At 37.6% G+C, this 18,595-nt stretch overlaps 2 long non-coding RNA genes across 4 annotated transcripts in view; one reads left to right on the forward strand and one right to left on the reverse strand.

The window, feature by feature from the left end:
• LOC148754962 (uncharacterized) overlaps positions 1-18,595 on the reverse strand; it is a 472,891-nt gene that overhangs the window by 345,011 nt on the left and 109,285 nt on the right. The window lies entirely within an intron of this gene.
• The window catches only part of LOC109447129 (uncharacterized), a 34,556-nt gene that overhangs the window by 11,606 nt on the left and 4,355 nt on the right, over positions 1-18,595 (forward strand). The window contains exons 3-4 of one of the 3 annotated variants that reach the window (XR_012495918.2): positions 12,808-12,890; positions 13,549-13,658. This is a non-coding gene — a long non-coding RNA (uncharacterized LOC109447129). Of the gene's footprint in view, positions 1-15; positions 3,695-12,807; positions 12,891-13,548; positions 17,526-18,595 lie in introns of those variants that run through there. The other 2 variants (XR_016019190.1, XR_012495917.2) reach the window with 2 other exon arrangements.

An 18,595-nucleotide genomic window follows, 5' to 3' on the forward strand; every position in this document is an offset into this window, starting at 1 on the left:
TTTTTTCCCTTAAAGTTCACTGAGCCAGCAGTACCTGATACAATCTCCAGTGAAGATGTCAAACTTAATTATCTAACCATCATCATGCCTTAGCACTGAAACCCCTTTTAATACTGCTGATGACACTGGGGTTTTACTTAAGATGGAGTCAAGAATAGCTCCTTGTCTTGTGAGCTTTAGTGTGAACTCTTCCAGGAACCAATTGTTTACGGCACTGCGGAATTAGTTCCACAAACTATGCCCCGATGTGACATTCATCATATCCATTTTATTGCAGCCCACTGTTTTCTCAACATTTTGAATTTGCCATTGCTTCTCGTTTGTTCATTTCCTTTGCCATGTGGACTGTGATTTAGTGGAATGATATATAACTGGGTTAGAATTCTAGCTCTGTCACTAGAATGTGTGACCTTCAAGATGTCATTTAACATTTAAAAGACTCAATTTTCTCGTTTGCAAAACAAGAAAGATAATTATACCTGCTCCATGATTCTATTTTGAATATCACATGCGATAACAGAGGTAAAAAGCTCCAGCACATTTCCTGGAACATAAGAGGTGTTGAATGATTTTTCTTTCTTCTCCATGGTTGATGGGGCCCATGAAACCAAATTCAAAAGTTCAGTTTCTGTATGCCCTATGGCAGTACAGCAAAATTATATGCATCAATGAAACTGGATTAATATACACCAATATATTATTAGGTTTAGAAGTATTCTAAGGAAAAATTTAGTGTAACCTCTTACCTACAATTGTATGCCGGGACCTTTTCTATGAATTGTAGGAAACATGAGGCAGGTCTATAGGTCTGTAATCACAAAGAGTTTACAACTTAGAAGGGAAAATTGGACGTCAGCCAATAATTGCAAGAGGGAGTGTATATTTCTGATTAGCGTGAGGCAAGTAGAGCTTCTTGGAGGGTAATACATTTGATCTGAATCTTGATGAAATAGTAGGATTTTTGGCAGATGTGTACAGGAAATATCTGTGTGCACAGGATGTTTAATTAAGATTTAATTTGAGTGGGATTATTTGGACCTCAAGTTGTATACTCCCATGTGACAGGAAAAATCTTCAACATTGCCTCTATTTTTCACCAGAAACTCCATTATAGGATAGATATAAAGAGCAGAGATTTTCCATCCTTATTAAAATATAATAATCAAGTCTTTGAAATTGACACTCTCACAATTCGCTGAGATAAGCCTTTTACTAAAGGAGATTTTTCACCCAAGAACAGAATAGGTCTTCTCTCTCCTGGTGACAGCAGTACTTGGTCATAGCTAAACACAGTACATTTATGCATCTGTCCTCCACTGGATTGTGAATTCATTTTTCACTTACTGAGGGTCTACTCTGTGCCAGATATTCCTATAGGAACAAAAAGACAGAGATCACTGTCTTCATAAGGGATACATTCTAATGTGGAGGGACAGATAATAAACATAGTGAATAAAAAATATAGATTGTACCACAAGGTAATATAACCTAGGATATAGAGGAAAGTAAAAGTACTAGAGAGTGCAGGAGACAGTCTGCAGTTTTAAATAAGGGCAACAGGATAGGTATCCTTGAGGAGGTGACATTTAATTAGACTTAAGGAGATGAGAGAATCACTCTTGCTAATTATCAGTGGAAAGAGAATTCCAGGGAAAGAGAACAACATGTACAAAGACCCTAAATTATAAATTTACCTAGTGTGCTGCCAGATAGCTAAAAGGCCAGACAGTGCAGAGAAACAATGAACAAAGATAAAAGTAGTAGGGAATGATAAAACATTATCTTGAGCAATAATATGGTGATGATGGTGGAAAGATTGAATGGGACCTTGTAGGTGATGATATGTCTTAGGCTTTTGCAGTGAGTGAAGTATGGAACCAATGCATCATTTTAAACAATGATGTGACACACTATGACTCACATTTGAAAATATTCTTGTATTGTAGAATTAGATTGGTTGAGGATGGGAAGGGAAGGCAAGTGCAGCAAGCGGGCTGGGACAGTAATCCCGGTAAGTGATGGTGGTGATGCAGACCAGGATGGCAGAATGGATTTTGGACATATTGTGATGATAAAACCAATGGGATTTGTGATATAGTTACTGAACATGGTGGCGTAAAGAAAGAGGGGAGCCAAGGCTCAACCGAAGGAAGGGGATGCCATCATCGTAAACGGGAAAGCCTGTGGGAGTAGTAGCAGATTTCAGGAGAAAAATAAGTTCTGCTTTGGATTTGTTGGTTGGAAATGTCTGTTCTACAACTACATGGCTATGCTGAGTAGGCAGATGGATAGAAATGTGGTTGAGAAAGTCAAGAGAAAAGCGAAAAACAAAAATATAAACTTGGGCATCTTCAGCACCAAGATAGTATTTTCATCTAGGTGACTAGATGAGACCACCAAGAAAGTGGTACTGATACAGAAGAGAAGGTCAAGAACTGAGTTCCCAGGCACTCTAACCATTAAGAAATAGGGAAGAAGAAAAAGAGCCAGCAAAAGAAATGATGCCATAGTAGCCAGTGGAAAGTTATGTAGCAATAGCAGGAGGAAAATCAGTAGAGGGATAGAGAAAACCAAGTGACAAGAGGGACCAAAAGAGGAAAACTGAATGAATAGCTATGAAAAAAAAAAAGAAAGAAAGAAAAGTAAGCTGAAAACTAAGTGTTGGCATTAGTAACATGGAAGAGATCACTGGTGACCTTGACACTAAAAGCTTTAATAAAATAATGGAGGCAAAGACCTCACTGGAGTAAGTTTTAGTGCAAATAGGAGGAGAGGAATCAAAGACCATAATGATCAGCCACTTTTTGTGCATATTTTATCCGAAGGAGAACAAAGAAATAGAGCATAAATTGAGCCTTCTTCATCTTTACATCACAGAATATATTAGCGGCTAGAACAATGTAGTCAACAAAAAAGAATGAATGAATAAAGAAAACAGATAAAATGTTAACTAAATTCAACCCATTGAGCTCCAGGAGAAAAAGTGTTTTTGGTTAATGCTTTTCCTCAGAACCCACACTCATATAAGTGACCCAGGCTGTAAATTCTATCTTTAAAATAACTTGTTTTTATCCTCTGAAACATCCATTTTAGATTCTCATTGAATCTCAACTACCTAGTACAATTGCTTCCTCACGAATCTCCTTGTGTACGTTTTCTTATTCCTCTAGTTTGACTTGTAAAAACTGCCTGATGAATTTTTCCTCAATCAAGCCATTCTTCACTTGCACTGTTTCTACATTACCTGCTTTAGCCTCCTTGTCTCCATCCAACGTTCCAGCCAAATGAAACGATATTTTTCTCGCTGTTGTGGGAATACTGTATGATTTCTCATCAGCACATTTTAACTCATCTGCTTCCTCTTTTCTACTCTTTTTTTTTCTTTCTAATTACCTTTAAATAATTTGTTACAATGACCTTCCTTTATGAAATCTCTCCTTATTCCAGAGTTCTCAAAACACCCAAACTCTCCTAGAACTTTTTGGAACATTTCTTGTCACCCTTCTTGTTATTTTATAGTGTGTATTATAAAGTTATCAATATATTTTACTCATCCACCCCTTATATCTAAATAGAAATAAAGCACTGTTATCTCACTAATTTTACCTAAACTTTTTAAGGACGAATTTACAACTTGAGTTAGTTATAAAGACCACAATCAAGGCCTTGAGATTCTTGAAAAAGAAAAATAATTCTTTTTATTACCAATATTTTATACCCTGTCTATAAACTATGAAAATTAGACTATGACAGAAAAAAAAGAAAATTATGAATCTTTACAATTATGATATGGCATAAAATACTAATATAGTAATATTAATTACTATTAATATTAATGTAGTACAAGCTTATTAATATTACTATATGCTGGGGACTCCTCTAAGCTCTTCAACCTCCAATGATCCTCACCTTCTGATATTTATGCACTTGTATATAGTCTCCTCCCACATTTAATGGGGCTGACCTTGTGAGGAGTAGGACACTGCAGAAATCATGGTGTGTGACGTCTGAGGTGAGGCCTTAGAGGACAGTTTGCCTTGAGCTCCTTTGGACCACTCATTCTGCCATGTCAAGTCAGCCATTCCATCAGCTTATGGAGAAGACGATGTGGGATGAAACTGAGGCCTCCTGCCAACGACCATGACCAATATGTTGGCCACATGAGTTAGCCACCTTGGAAGCAGAGCCTTCAGCCCAGTCACAATTTCAGATGACTAGTACCAGTCACCACATTGACTGTGACCTCATGAGAGATTCTGAGACAGAAAATCCAGCTAACTATCTCCAAGATTTCTCATGCACAGAAACTGTGACAGATATTAAAGGTTTGCTGTTTTTACTATTTTTTTATTATTTTATATTAATTTCAGATGTACAAACAACGTGATGATTAGATGTTTACACCCCTCACAAAGTGATAATCCCCCCTCCAAGTCTACCACTCATCCGACATTGTCTACAGCTGTTACTATACCACTGACTATATTCCCTATGCTGTACATAACATCCTATGAATATATATATATATATATATATATATATATATATATATATATATTGATATATATATATATATATATAGATAGATAGATATATATAGATATATATATAGATATATATATTGATATTCAATGTGGTTTACTATTGTTTTAAGCCATTAGGTTTTAGGGTAATTTGTAATACAACAATAGCTAACTATTCCTTTAGTTCACTCTATGACATTGGGTAGATGACATAACCTTCAACTTGTAAATTAATCTGCTATTCCTTTATCTCGTTCAATGTCGTTGGGTAAATGATGTAACTTGAAACTTCTAAATTAACAAAAGGATTGAAACAGAGCGTGACAATGGATGCTTATAAGTTCAACACTGATTGTTCATGTCCTACCTTACCATGCACCAGGGAAAACAATTCAGTATTTCCTGAGGATAGCCTCTGTTGATGCCCATTCATTTACTCTGCAGTGGCCGTTTGCCATATCTAACTCATTGGTTTTTAACGCTGTTTTTGATATATTGCCCAATCCAGCCATAAACTCACCCCCAGAATGTTATATGAGGCTGGCATAATGCTAACTCTTTTAAACCACAGTAAAAGCAAATGCTTCTAATTTATGCTGCCTTTTTATTCCCTACATAATTTTGATTTTAATGCTTCATCTCGACCATATCAATATTCTTTTGATACTAGCAATTGCAAACAAAAGTCAATGTTTCATTCCTCCTCTTGGCCAACTGAAGGGGAATGGTCATAGCTCCAGGCCTTGAGAGGAATGGGAGAATTTATGGTTAACTTTGTAGGAGAAGGGATTTAATATATTAGGAAGCACTGTGCTTGAGCGTCTAGAGATAATGGATGCTGATTTCTACTCTGTCATTACCAACCTGCAATATCTTTGGCTACTTTTATTTTTTTTAAGCTTTCAACTAAAAGTGTTGGAAGAGCAGCAACACACATAGAGTAATTGGGAGTATTTTGAGTTCTAAGATAATTTACAATACGACAGAGTCCAGTGGAAACAGGTTCTTTATTAACACATAGCTCGGGGTCCATAGCCCACTGTCATTGGGATAATGTAAGGTCTACATCTAAATCTGACGCAAAAGGAAAGGAAGACAACAAAAATGTATAAATACTGACAATACAATAACTTCCTAGATCTCGTCTCAACCCAATGTCAACATTGTGCAGTTTTCACTTCAGAGGGTGGGAGGAGCAAAATAGAGAAAATATTAGCAGTATAAATAAGATAAATAAGCTTTTAACCTTAAAATGCTTTTTCTATGAGGACTTTTCCCCACTTTTTCTATGTAATCTTTGGGCATATCAAGTCTGTCCATAACCACTAAGGGATAGGAACTAAATTGGATAATCACACCTAGCCCCAATGGGTTAGAAGGTATTGTTTTTCTTTTTTTACCCCCCAAATCAAATAGATTGTACATATCTGCTGCTAGGAGAAAAGGAATCTATTCTGGAATGCCTCATCACTAAAATATAGGCTGTAAATATAAGAGAAACACACTAAATAACTGTAATATTACTAAGTACGGAATGGCACGATACTGAAATATTGTTTAAAATTTTAGCAGCTACAACATCAGACCTCAGGTAGCAAACAGGTGAGCTTGGAGATACTCTCCCAATGACAATGAAACCTTTTACCATAGGAGATTTCTATTAGCGCTTGGCACTTGAATCGTGGATAGACCTCGACAGTATTACGCTAAATGAAATAAGTCAGACAGGGAAAGGCAAATACCGTATGATTTCCTTTATATGTGGAATCTAATAAACAAAATAAATGACCAAACTCAACAGAAACAAACTCATAAATACAGAGAACATTTTCCTGGTTGCCAGATGGGAAAGGGGATGGATGGCGATGGATAAAAAAGGGGAAGGGGTTAAGAAGTACAAACAGTCAGTTATAAAAACAGTCACCAGGATATAAAGTACAGCATAGGGGATATAGTCAACAATGTTTTAATAGCTATGGATGGTGTCAGATGGGTACAAGACTTATCAGGATGATCACTTTGTGAGTTACATAAATGTCTGATCACTATGTTGTGCACCTGAAACTAGTATAATATTGCATGTTGACTGTAATTGAAAAATTTTTTAATGTAAAAAAATAAACTTGTTGCCTTTCTGTTTTTGTTTTACATTATGAAAGTCATGATTGCTGGTTGATATTTCTGAACTATAGAATGCTAACAGTTCAGAAGTGAACAGGTTGGGATAGATGATGTAAGGTCCTTTCCAACTCTGAAAGACTATGACCCTTAACTTTGTACTTTTTAAAAATTTGAGCCAGAACTAATATTATAATAAGTGAGAATGCTGAGGTTAACTGTTATAGCAAGATCCATTGGCAACAAGGCTGCAAATACCGAAAATATGTATAACAATACGTATCTCATGACCTCACAATTATCTTAGCAAATCTTCATTATATATAGATATATATGTATATATATATATATATGTATTATATACATATGCATATATGTGTATATATAATATATGTATATATAATATATATTATATATGTATATACATATAATATATGTAATATATTATATGTGTATATATTATATATGTATATATATGCATATATATACATATATATGCATATATATACATATATAATATATATGTACATACATATATATACACCTATACATATACATGTATAGGTGTATATATATTATTATGGGATCAATGGCAGTTTGACTGGAACACTGGACACCAGTAGGATCAAAATAGACCTTAGAGTGCATGTTAGGAAGGCAATTTCTAAACAGAATAGGCAGAATAACCTTAGAATAGATATTTGTATTAGGACTCCACCATTCTGACTTAGAGCATTACTGGTACATGCTGTTTAGTTGGCACGATGATTGAGTAACTTCTTGGGTTACTGTGGGAAGAATTTTGGGGTATTTTAACTCAGAAAGGAAATGTGGTCCATTGCATTAGCCACGTTTGCAGTGGCCACAGGACTGGGCAGTGATAGGCTATGTAATAGAAATGTGCCTGACCTGGACAGTAGCCAACAAGCATTTTACAGATGAAGTGGTAGAGACCCAGAAAAGTTATTCGATTTGCTTAAAGTCATGCAACAATTTAATTGCAAAGCTGTTTCTAGAATTCAAGTCCATTGGTTGTTCCCCAACCCCACCATTCAGTATGCTTTCTACGTTGCACTTCTGTTTCCAACTAAGAAGGTAAACAAGAAAATGATAAATACAGAAAGGCACAACTTATATGCTGTTTCACTATTGTGAAGTCAAGTTTTATCCTCACCTCAATATTCTAACTGCAAAATAACCTTAGATGGATTAAAGGGTTAAAGGAAAACATTATAGAAGAAGAAGAAGAAGAAGAAGAAGAAGAAGAAGAAGAAGAAGAAGAAGAAGAAGAAGAAGAAGAAGAAGAAGAAGAAGAAGAAGAAGAAGAAGGTGCAAATGAGTCTGATTTTAGGGAAACACTTTTTAAGCAGAAAGCCAGCAAATAAATTACAAAGAAAAATGATAAATTTGACTACATGTGAATTTTAATGTGCCACTTATCAAAATAAATTTAAGGTGGAATCAGGAAACACACACACACACTTACACACACACTAAACTTGATCAGTAAAGTCTTGCTGTTCAAAAAGAAAAAAGAAAAACAGATAAAAAAAACACAAGACAAAATATGATAGAAAAATAAGGCAAGAATCCTGAATAAACTAAACCCAGATGACACAAACAATGAAAATATTCTGAGTCTCACAAGCAAATAAATGCATGCAATTGAATAAGATATATTATCATCTTCCCCTATCAAATTTGCAAATATTTAGATTGTCATATTCAATATCAGCAAAGCTGTGGGATAATCAGAATTACTGCAGTATGTGTGTATTGTATTATTTGTTCTAAATATTCGCTGACTCTCTCTGCCAGTTCCATCTTTATAGGGCTCCTGGCTATGCCCTCCTCTGAGGAGGAGTATCTTTCTTACTTTATTATACTGAGCTTGTGCATGTGACTTGCTTCAGCCAAGGGCACGTGAGTAGAAGTGGCAAGCACTTTATCTGAGCAGCACATTAAGAGGTATCATGTCGATGGCGCCATTCCTCTTTTCCCTCTGCTTTAAGATCAGCATGTCCGAGATAGAGCTGCTGCTGCCTGGATTACAGAAGGAAGGAAATACATGAACAAGAGCTGAAGCTAACCCACAGCTGGTGGATACTGTGAGCAAAGAAAACAGCAGTGATTTTTGAACCCACTGAAATGTTGATGTTGTTTTTCCTGCAGGATAACCTCACGAAAGCTAATAAATATAGCGGGAGTATAACCAGCACAGCATTTATGAAAAACATTTTAGCAATATATGTCAGGAACCTTAAAATTAGTTGATACTATTGACTTACAAATTCCCTTCCATGACTCTATGTGCCAAGAGATTCATTGCAATATAACCCTTGATGCTGAAAATTGGAAGCAAGCCAAATGTCCAAAATTAGGAGAATGATTAAATAAATCATGATAAATACATACTTTGGAATGTTATAGAGTCATTTAAATGGTATCTACGAGGAATATTTAATGGCATAAGAAAATAGCCTCTATATAATATAAGGTGACAAAACAGTGTAAATAAGGTGACAAAACTGATTTGTTAATGCTGAATGATGCCAGACATGTAGTATATATAAATACATATGAGAAAAGTTTGAAAGGAAATATATCAAAAATTTTTATGTGTGCTATTACTTGGGTGAGAAAAGGGGTTATTTTATTCTCTTCTTTACATATCCCTATATTTGTAAACTGACTAAGAGTAAGGGTGCTCATTTTTATAATCAGAAAAAAATATGTATACTTTTAAAAAACCACCAGACTGACCTCATTTTGCAAAGGAGAGAATGCAGTCAGAGAGATGGAGTAGGTCTAGAGGAGCCAGATTTAGAACCTGATTCTATCTATACTTTTAACCATTACACATTTATTGCTTTAACGTTATATTGTCTTGACTGTTATGTTTCTGCTCAAATATCTTTATCTTGCAGATGACAATCTAATATCCACTAACCTACTTACCACCTTACAAAAAATTATACCAAAACCAAAACAGAAGCATAAGTCTTCTTATTTTATAATTCAGGTTTCTGATATACTCACACACAGTCATTCATTCAAAAACTATGTATTTAGAATCCCCAATATCCTAAAGACTATGCTGGGCACAGGAAATTCAATAGTAAGTAGGAGAAAAATGGACCATCCCCTCACTGAGCTTCAGTCAAGTACAAGATTTAGGACAGTCTTTCTTCTCCATAACGTCACCTTCTAATTGCAATTATCCCCTCATTTCAACTTCAAAGCATGACTTCAATCACTAGAGAGAATTTTACAATATAATTGTCTAGTAAATATTATTTGCGTAGTTTTGTTTGTTTGATTTTAAACCTAAATTCACCTGACAGAATGCTAGCATTTTTCCCTGTAGAGTGTCAGACCCCATTTACTTAAGAGTACACAGGAAATGTGTCTTGAGCTTTTTCCATGTAATCTTCTATAGATTCATTAATTCTCTTTCATCTTTCCCCATTGATAGACTTCTATTATCTACTTTTTCATTTTATAAACAATGCTTCCAAGAATGTCCTCCTACACCTACCTGTGCACTGGTATAAAATAATGTTGATAACCCAACAACTGGTTTTTGCACGTTTCCGTTTTAGGATTGCCCTTTCTAATGTGCACCCAATAAATTCACCTTCATTCTTGAGAGAATCCCTCAGATTCTCTTTCTCTCTGAAGACGTTTTCCACCCATTGGCTTTTCTAAACACACATACCCTAAAGCCTGTGTCAGTTTGCTAGAGCTACTGTAACAAAATACCACAGAATGGGGGATTTGAACAAGAGAAATTTATCTTCTCAGAGTTATGGAGACTGGAGGTCCAAGATCAAGGTGTCCACAAGTTTGGTTTCTTCTGAAGGCCTCTCTCCTTGGTATGCAGATGGCCACCTCGCTCTGTGTCCTCACACATTTACCCCTTCATCTCTATGTTGTTTGCATGCGAATAAGGACACCAGTCCTATTGGATTAGAGTCCCTCCACAGGACTTCACTGAAGCTCTTCAAAGGCCCTCTCTCTAAAGGCAGTCACATTCTAGGTGCTGGGAATTAGGATTTCAACATAGGACTTTTGAAGGCACACAATTCAGACCATTAGCTTGCTTGTTAGCCTTTCTGTGTGGTGTGCTAATCTATCGAATGGTAAGATGAGCTCTCATATGTTGGCCAGTACCTCATACATTGTAGGTATTCAATGTTGGATGGATCAATTAGACTATGACTGTTACAGAGCATAGAAGCCAAATGGTTACAGAACAGAGGAAGCACAAGAAGAAATGAGAATTTCAGGGAACGTTTCATGCGACATGGACTCAACTGTGAGTAAAAGGTAGATTTGTACCCGCAGAAGATAGCCCCTCCTGCTCTCAAAATGGAATACCATATCCAGAATCATGGAGGCTAACATGATTTGACAGATTAATGGAATGGTGAGGAAAATCAAGACTTACAGAACTGGTGGGGCTTAGAAATCATCTAATCCATAAGGATGCTTCCATCATCTCCCCACAAGTTTACTCAGCCTCCCTGTGAACATCTGCAAATGGGAACGTGTACTAATAGCTGAATTATTTTAGTCACTGCCATAGTATTTAACAAACTTGCTTCATTCAAATATTATCTGAATGAGTTTGGCTACATTTGCATACCATATTTCCTATTATTCTTTTGATATTTATCTTTAAATTGATTCCCATTTTTCATACACTGGGTATAAAATGGAACATTTTTACCACATGAATTCAACTACTTGAATACCAGTATCTGTTTTCCCAAATCGAAGGTACCAGTACAAATAAATCCACAGCTGTAACTATTATTATCAATTATTCATACACACATATCTAAAAGTCCTGTCACTTCCCACAAGTGCTAGGTGAACCATGTTTTTGGAAAAAAAATATTAGAATAAACTTCTTTAAATAAAGCTTAAATTAGTTCACTTTCATTTGGCTATTAAACAAATGTAACATTCCCAAGTTATTACAAGGAAGTAATCCTGGTTTGGGATGGAGGTAGGGTAAGGTGAATGCTGGGGACCATCCGTCAGCGGAACAGCTTTCCCTGGAATTCTGCCCGAGGGCAACAGCCATGAAGAAGAGGCAGCACAAACGGTCAGTCCCTTTACTTAGAAACAAGTGCCTCTTAGTTCATGCTGTAATTTAAACTCAAAAATACTAGAACTCTATTTCAAGTGATTAAATGCAGATTAAACATTTCACCTACAATCTGATTTCCTCTGCAAATTTGCTCAGCAAATCCTTTCTCCATAAAGAGTAGAAAAGGAGATTTCTAACCAGCTCCAATTGAAATGAAAACTTTTGCTTAAAAGGCTCCCGAATTCCTAGTTCTGGCTAATTTCAATTTGTGTGAGACCTTGAACAATCATTTCACTTCACTGAACCTCAGTTTCCAAACCTGTAAAACAATAGGACTGGACTACACCCGTGGTTCTGAGTGCGGTCCCTGGGACAAACAGAGCCATCAGCCTCCGCAGGGAATCAGAAAGAAATACAAATTCTCAGGCCCTGCCCCAGATCTACTGCACAGGAAAGTCTGGGGGTGGGATGGGGGTGGTGGAGCAACCTGTGCTTTAAGGAGACTTCCAGATGATTCTGATGCTAAAGTTTGAGAGCCACTGGACTAGATATAAAAATCTATTTTGACCTGCCATCTGTGAAGTGCTGTGATCTTGTGGTTGTTGAATGAGAGAGCTGGTTGGAGAATAAATCTGGTCTTCCGCGGAGAGTCACCTGGCCTAACTAATGAATACAGATCCCACGGGGGGAAATCCTGGGAAGGGCTCCTCTGGCCACCTGGAAAGGAAGCAGTGACAATATGGGAGAATTCTCTGCTGGTGCTGAGGGAGGAGAAGACGCAGGCAGATAATCTCTTCATTAGGAACAGCCTGGCGTGCATCATGCCATTGTGTATACAAACAGAAGTTGTGTGCGAGTGGGCCTCAGGAACACGGTTCTCAGAGACACGAAAACTTCCATAAACCACTGTCCCTATACATTTTTTCTGTTCCTTCTAAATTTAAGAAGAGCGGAGTTTTGGGTGAATCGGAAAGCTATGGGGAGGTAAATCAGTGCCAGAGCAAGGAAAGAAAAAAATTCCACAATAGCCGAGCCTACAAGGTATTTTTTTTTTTTTTTGTCCCACAGATTCCTGAGGGAGAAACGATTTTCCCAGCAAACAAATTCATCACAACCCCAGTGGAGCCTGCGCAGATGCAAAAGAGGACTAGGTGGGAGCTGGAGGCGGGGTGATGGAGAGGAGGGAGAGGCAGAAAGGAATTCTGGCGCCATCTTGTGGTTCACCAGACAAGGTTCTTATCCTAACAGTCGTCACCAAGGATGGCTGGCACTGAAGCAGCTTATTTAAAAAGAAAGCCTTTAATACTCTTTAATTGCCATTCCCCAGGGAATTAAGTAAACCATGAGCTCCCCACCATGCATGAGCACAAAGTGACAGCCCTGGTGGTAATGGCGGAGATAAGTGGGCAGGAGCCTGCTACTGGATCAAAGAATCCTGAAAGTATTAACAATTCCTTTCAATTGAAAAGCACTCCACGATTTACATGTTGAGTAGCTCATTTCACCATCAAATTAACTTTGAGAAGCAGGCAACAAGGGAAGAATCACTTCTAATTTTGTACATGAAAAAGTTGAGTCCCAGAGAGAGGTGATTCAAGGTCACGTAGAACAAATGGCGGGGTCAAAACATCAATCCTAAACAGCTCTGTTCTTTCACACCAAGTTCATAGTTCTCTCAGCCACACTAAAAACACTCTGTCAAGCACAGGGTATGTAAAACCATCCCCCGTCAGAGGCATCACCAGAATGTTCCAGAATCAAATGCCAGAATCAAAATCAATACTTCTACCATTTTTCTTTTTTCCTTAGGATCTCTCTTGCTTTCCATTCTGAAAAGTACAGAGATGAAAGGTGCTCTTTCCTGTACAAAGTCTGTAAGTTGATTGAGCAGCCAGGATTCAAGCACAGGGACCAATTAGGTAAGAAGATGGGATCACATGAAACAACTTACCCGATTAGGTGGGAAAGGCTGCAAATGCTTGTATCCTTCAGGGACAAGGAAAAAGTCAGGCTCTTCAATAAATAGAAAACAAAGCTCTCAACTGAGCACAGTGATGATGAGAGAATGATCCTTGGGCCCACTGCTGCGTCCCTACTCTACGTGTTGGGGACCAATGCAGCCGAACCCCACCCCTTGTTTTGCTTCGATGAATCGCCCCACTCCCAACATATTTTCTATATAACCATGTAACACAGATTGTGACATTTTGTCCATTAAAACTCCAATGGCTTTCCATTGTACTCTTAGGGGGAAAAAGATGAAAACCTTTTACCTCGGGGGTGGGCCCCAGATAATCCTGTGTTTCCTTCTTGCTCTGTGTCGTACCATTTGCTGCATCAGTCATACCTCTCTGCCCCCCCAACCTCCTGCCAGTTCCCACAATGAGCCAAGCCAGATGCTGCCTCGGCTACTGTGTGGTTAATTTTTCTTATGTCAGGAAAAGTATTTCCTTCAGGTCTCTGTTTAACTGTTATTCTACTTTCTCAGAGGGTCCTTCCTCCAGCTCATCTACTGGACTGCCCTTCCTGCTGTTCTCTGCCACAGCAGCCTTTGTCCTTTCTCTTTCCTTCTCATTTCCTTCTCACTGCATGAAAATTTACCGTATTTATTGGTGGGTCACTTATTTATTATTTGTTACCCCAATTAAAATGTGGGCTAGGATAGAAAACACGGTTTCTGTCACATGGGCAGTACAAGACTGAGATCACTAAACATTTTATCTCAGTTACCAGGACTCAACACAGAACCAGATCAGCGGATACTGGCTAAACATGCATATATGTTGTCACTTTGTTTAAGGAAACATGAAACAGGAGTTCAGTAGGGAAAAGAAAGTCTTTCCGTCAGTGGTGCTGGGTTGTTTAATTGGATACCTATACAAGAAAAGGATGCAGAGTGTCTCCAACTCTCAATTACTGCTGGTGGGCTACAGATAAACCCAGCCACTGTGGTGAACATCTTGGCAATATTTTCTATAAGGGGACATACTTATCCTATGACCTCACAATTTCTTTCATGGTTATACACCCACAGCAAAATGCGTGAATGTTTTCCCAAGATGCATTACAAGGATACTCATAGCAGTATTGTTGGTAATAGTTGTGAGCATTATTACTAGTACAACTAGTATTATCACTAGTCATATTTGAAATAAGATAAATGTCTATAAAAAGTAGAATTAATAAATGCTGATACATGCACAGAATGGAATAATATTCAGGAATAGAAAAGAACAAATTACTGCTACACCAAACTCAAATACATTCAAACAACTCAAATAACTTCCTCTAGTGTAATGCTTGGTAAAATAAACCCTATGTGAAACAATACACAAAGTATTGTTCCTGGTACCAGATCAAAAGGAGATAGAAGTAATTTTTGGTCACATGGATGAGGATAATGTTAGCTTTGGGGGTGAGCATAGTAACAGATAGGGGACTAGTGTCGCATTTGAGTTTGTTGATATTATTCTTTCCTAATCTGGGTAGTGGCTATGTGGGGCACAGTCTTTGTGACAATTCATCAAGGTGTCAGCCAAGATTTCTGCACTTTCCTGTATATAAATGTACTTCAGCAAAAAAATTAAAAAGTTAAACAAATATTTCTTTGATGAAGGAACAAAAAGAGAAAAGAAAGAAGAGAGAAGAAAGGAAGGGGGAAGAAGAGAGGGAGGAAGAAAGGAAGGGGAGAAGGAGAAAAGAAGAAAACAATTAAAGGAAGGAAAGAAAATAATACAAAGTCACTTTTGCTATTTCTCATCAAACTATTGGAACTCTCACCACCTCACCGAAAACCTGACCGTAAACTATGCCCACCCAGGTCTGCATTTAATTCTCACCTACTCCTCCTAGAAGTCTGTGTCGGTATCTGTCACATGAGTCCCCTCTCCTGGGCCTTCCTTTGCCCGTAGCCTCTGTATCTGGCAAGGTGATGAATGCCTCAGGTCAAGCCCAGATGTTTTAAACTAGTTCCCTTCTAATCTTCTATAGAAAAGCCATGTCTGGAAAAGAATACATGCTTAATGCTAAATTGTCACTAACCTGACTAAACCGGCAAAATCTTAGGGGTGCACAATCAGGAGGAAGAGACACTGGGGCCAGACCATAGGAGGAATGGTTTCTCAAACTAGAAAAACATTTGGTCTGGGAAAAAGACCTATGGTTCCTATGTACTGGAAACTCTGATTAGCTCTGCTCCTGCCTCCCACAACCTCGTAACAGGAAACCCCTATGGCTGAGGTTTTAAGAACTGACGGTTGTAAAAATGAGGCTTACGCAACAGTGCCCTAAATTGTTTTGGCTAAATTAGGTTATGACGGTCTAAATTAGCAGGGCCCAAATCTTGCTGCTAAAAGAGTCAGCGAGGGAGTTTGTTCAAAATATGTTCTGCAACCCTTATTCCAGACTTACTGATTTAGAAACTCCAGGGATCTATCATATAAGTCATTCTCAATTAGCAGAGCACAAGGCCTGAAACTATCTATTCTAAGTAGTCACACATCTGTTGGAATTCCAGTTTTATCATAGCCTTTTTGTATAGATTTGGGCAATTCATTTAACTTTCTCAGCCCCACCTTCCTTATTAGTAACATGGAGATGATAATTGGATGTATCTCTCAGTGCCGCTTTGAGTTTTAAATAAAACACTGAGTTAAACAAGGTGTTTGACAAATATCAAATGTTCAAAACTATTTTGCAATGTGTCAGCACTGATGTGAAATCGATATTAGGAAACCACTATTTTAGAGGTTGTCCCCTCCCTCATTCACACAGGGGATATTGGCACAGTGATTATTGGACGAGACTGTGAACTAACAAATTTGTGCATTAGTGATACATACTCCATCTACATATCACTAGCACACGTTAGGGTGTTTTCCTAATAAGTAGTTATTTATTTATGAGACTGTAAGCCAAATGAAGGAAACGTTCAGACCTATTTAGCTTACCAGTGTATCAGATATGTAGCTTATGTAGCACTTTGCCTGACCCAATAGGCATGCAAAAATAATATTGAATAAATTAACGATTGAAGCGTGAGCAATTCTACAGCAGGTTTACACAAACCTAGAGTTTAGAACCCAAAGAAGGAAAAAAAAAAACACATATCTGACCAAAAATCTCTGGGGAACTTAAGACCCAAAAGCTTGCCAGGTTTTGTAAATAAAAATACAGGGTGCCAAGTTAAATTTGAATTTCAGATCAACAACAAATGGTTTTTAGTATAAGTAGGCCCATGCAATATTTGGCATATGCTTGTCCTGAAAACCAGTCATTATTTATCAGAAATACGAATTCACCTGGGGCTACTGCCTTTTATATGGCAACCCTAAGGACCAGTGTAGCCTATTGTTTTTAAATGAAGAACTAATAAATATAACAGGAGAGTAGTAATTAAAAAACAAACAAAGAAACAAAAAACTCAGTACTGTTTACAGATCTGTTTAACTGTGTGTGTGTGTGTGTGTGTGTGTGTGTGTGTGTGTGTTTTTCTCTGTGTGTGTGTTTGTGTGTGTGTGTGTGCGCTCACGTGCGTGTGTGAAAGACAGGTGAGGGGATTCTCAATAAAAGTTTGCCGTTATTAAAGCCTTGTATGACCACATGTAAAAGGTTTGAATGTTAACCATTACGTGTAGTTACCTGACAGTTTTCTTATGCTAGAAAGGTTCCAGGTGCTCAGCCATCCTTTCTTTCTCTTGCTTCTCTAACTAAAACAGAGGCCATGTTTCAGCTAGCAAGTAATTAGGCTTCGTAAGAAATGTGTAAATAAATCATTGACTCATGAACTTTCTAATTGTTCTCACCTATTATTTGATTTGAGCTCACCATGCTACCATAGAAGATACTCAAATGCTGGCTGGAGGATTAAATCGAGTATTGTTAAAGTCTTTCTTCTATGACCATGAGTTAGTTATACACACATATACATTTGCAAGCATTCATGCATCTTCGTATGCTCCAACACATTTTTGAGACATACACTGTCCAGAAAAAGGTGCTAAAGGAGATGTTGAAATGGGAGATCTGTGAGACAAGGGACCCTGCCTAGACTCTGTGGGCCACGAATGGCACTTTATTTAATGCTGCCTGTGACCTCCCCATCCCGTGCTTTCTTAATCCCCTTTCCTCTATTTTTTCTTTCTTTGTTATAATATTTATGACCTTCTATCTAGCTTACTATAAAAATTGACTGATTTATTACATGTGTTGTTTATTTTTTATCTCCCCTTGGAAGGTAAGCTCATCCCCTGTAGACGGCCTTTTTAAGAAACACAGATCCCATCTTAAGTGGAAAGCAGAATAGTTGATGGCAAAATATTTGAGGCCTCCGGTTGCCCACCCAATATTATCTTTACCATCCACGTGTCAAAAATATCTAAAATTGACCTGGTCCTGCAATACTCTTAGGAAAAGTACTATATCCCCATTTCTACTCCCTGTGTCCATGAATAATTGGGTCTGAGGCAACGAGCGGTAAGGAGTAAATATGGATTCCAGTGACCTGCATTTCAACTTTAGCTGTATGTACCAAAGGGCTCTAAAATCTGATACTGATCACAGCAGGGTCATTTTCTCATCTATGCAATTGGAGGCATGTGCCGATTGAACTCAAACACACCCTCTATATTTAAAGGCACGCTGATGTAAAGTTCCTGTAACCTCACATCAATGTTATAGCTACTAGGAACAAGAGGCTGAAATAAAATTGGTGTGTGTCTCTGGGATGAAGCAGGGCAAGTGAAGTAATGACATCATAAGGAACCAGCAAAGTGGGATCCATTGCAAAATTGTGTTGATTTTACCCCTTGTAGTGGACCAGCTCTTTGCATAGCTGAATTTAGAAGTAGGACAAATA

The sequence above is a fragment of the Rhinolophus sinicus genome, chromosome 16 (genome assembly GCF_057876585.1).
Source record: "Rhinolophus sinicus isolate RSI-liver-muscle chromosome 16, RSI-T2T, whole genome shotgun sequence".
NCBI lineage: Eukaryota > Metazoa > Chordata > Mammalia > Chiroptera > Rhinolophidae > Rhinolophus > Rhinolophus sinicus.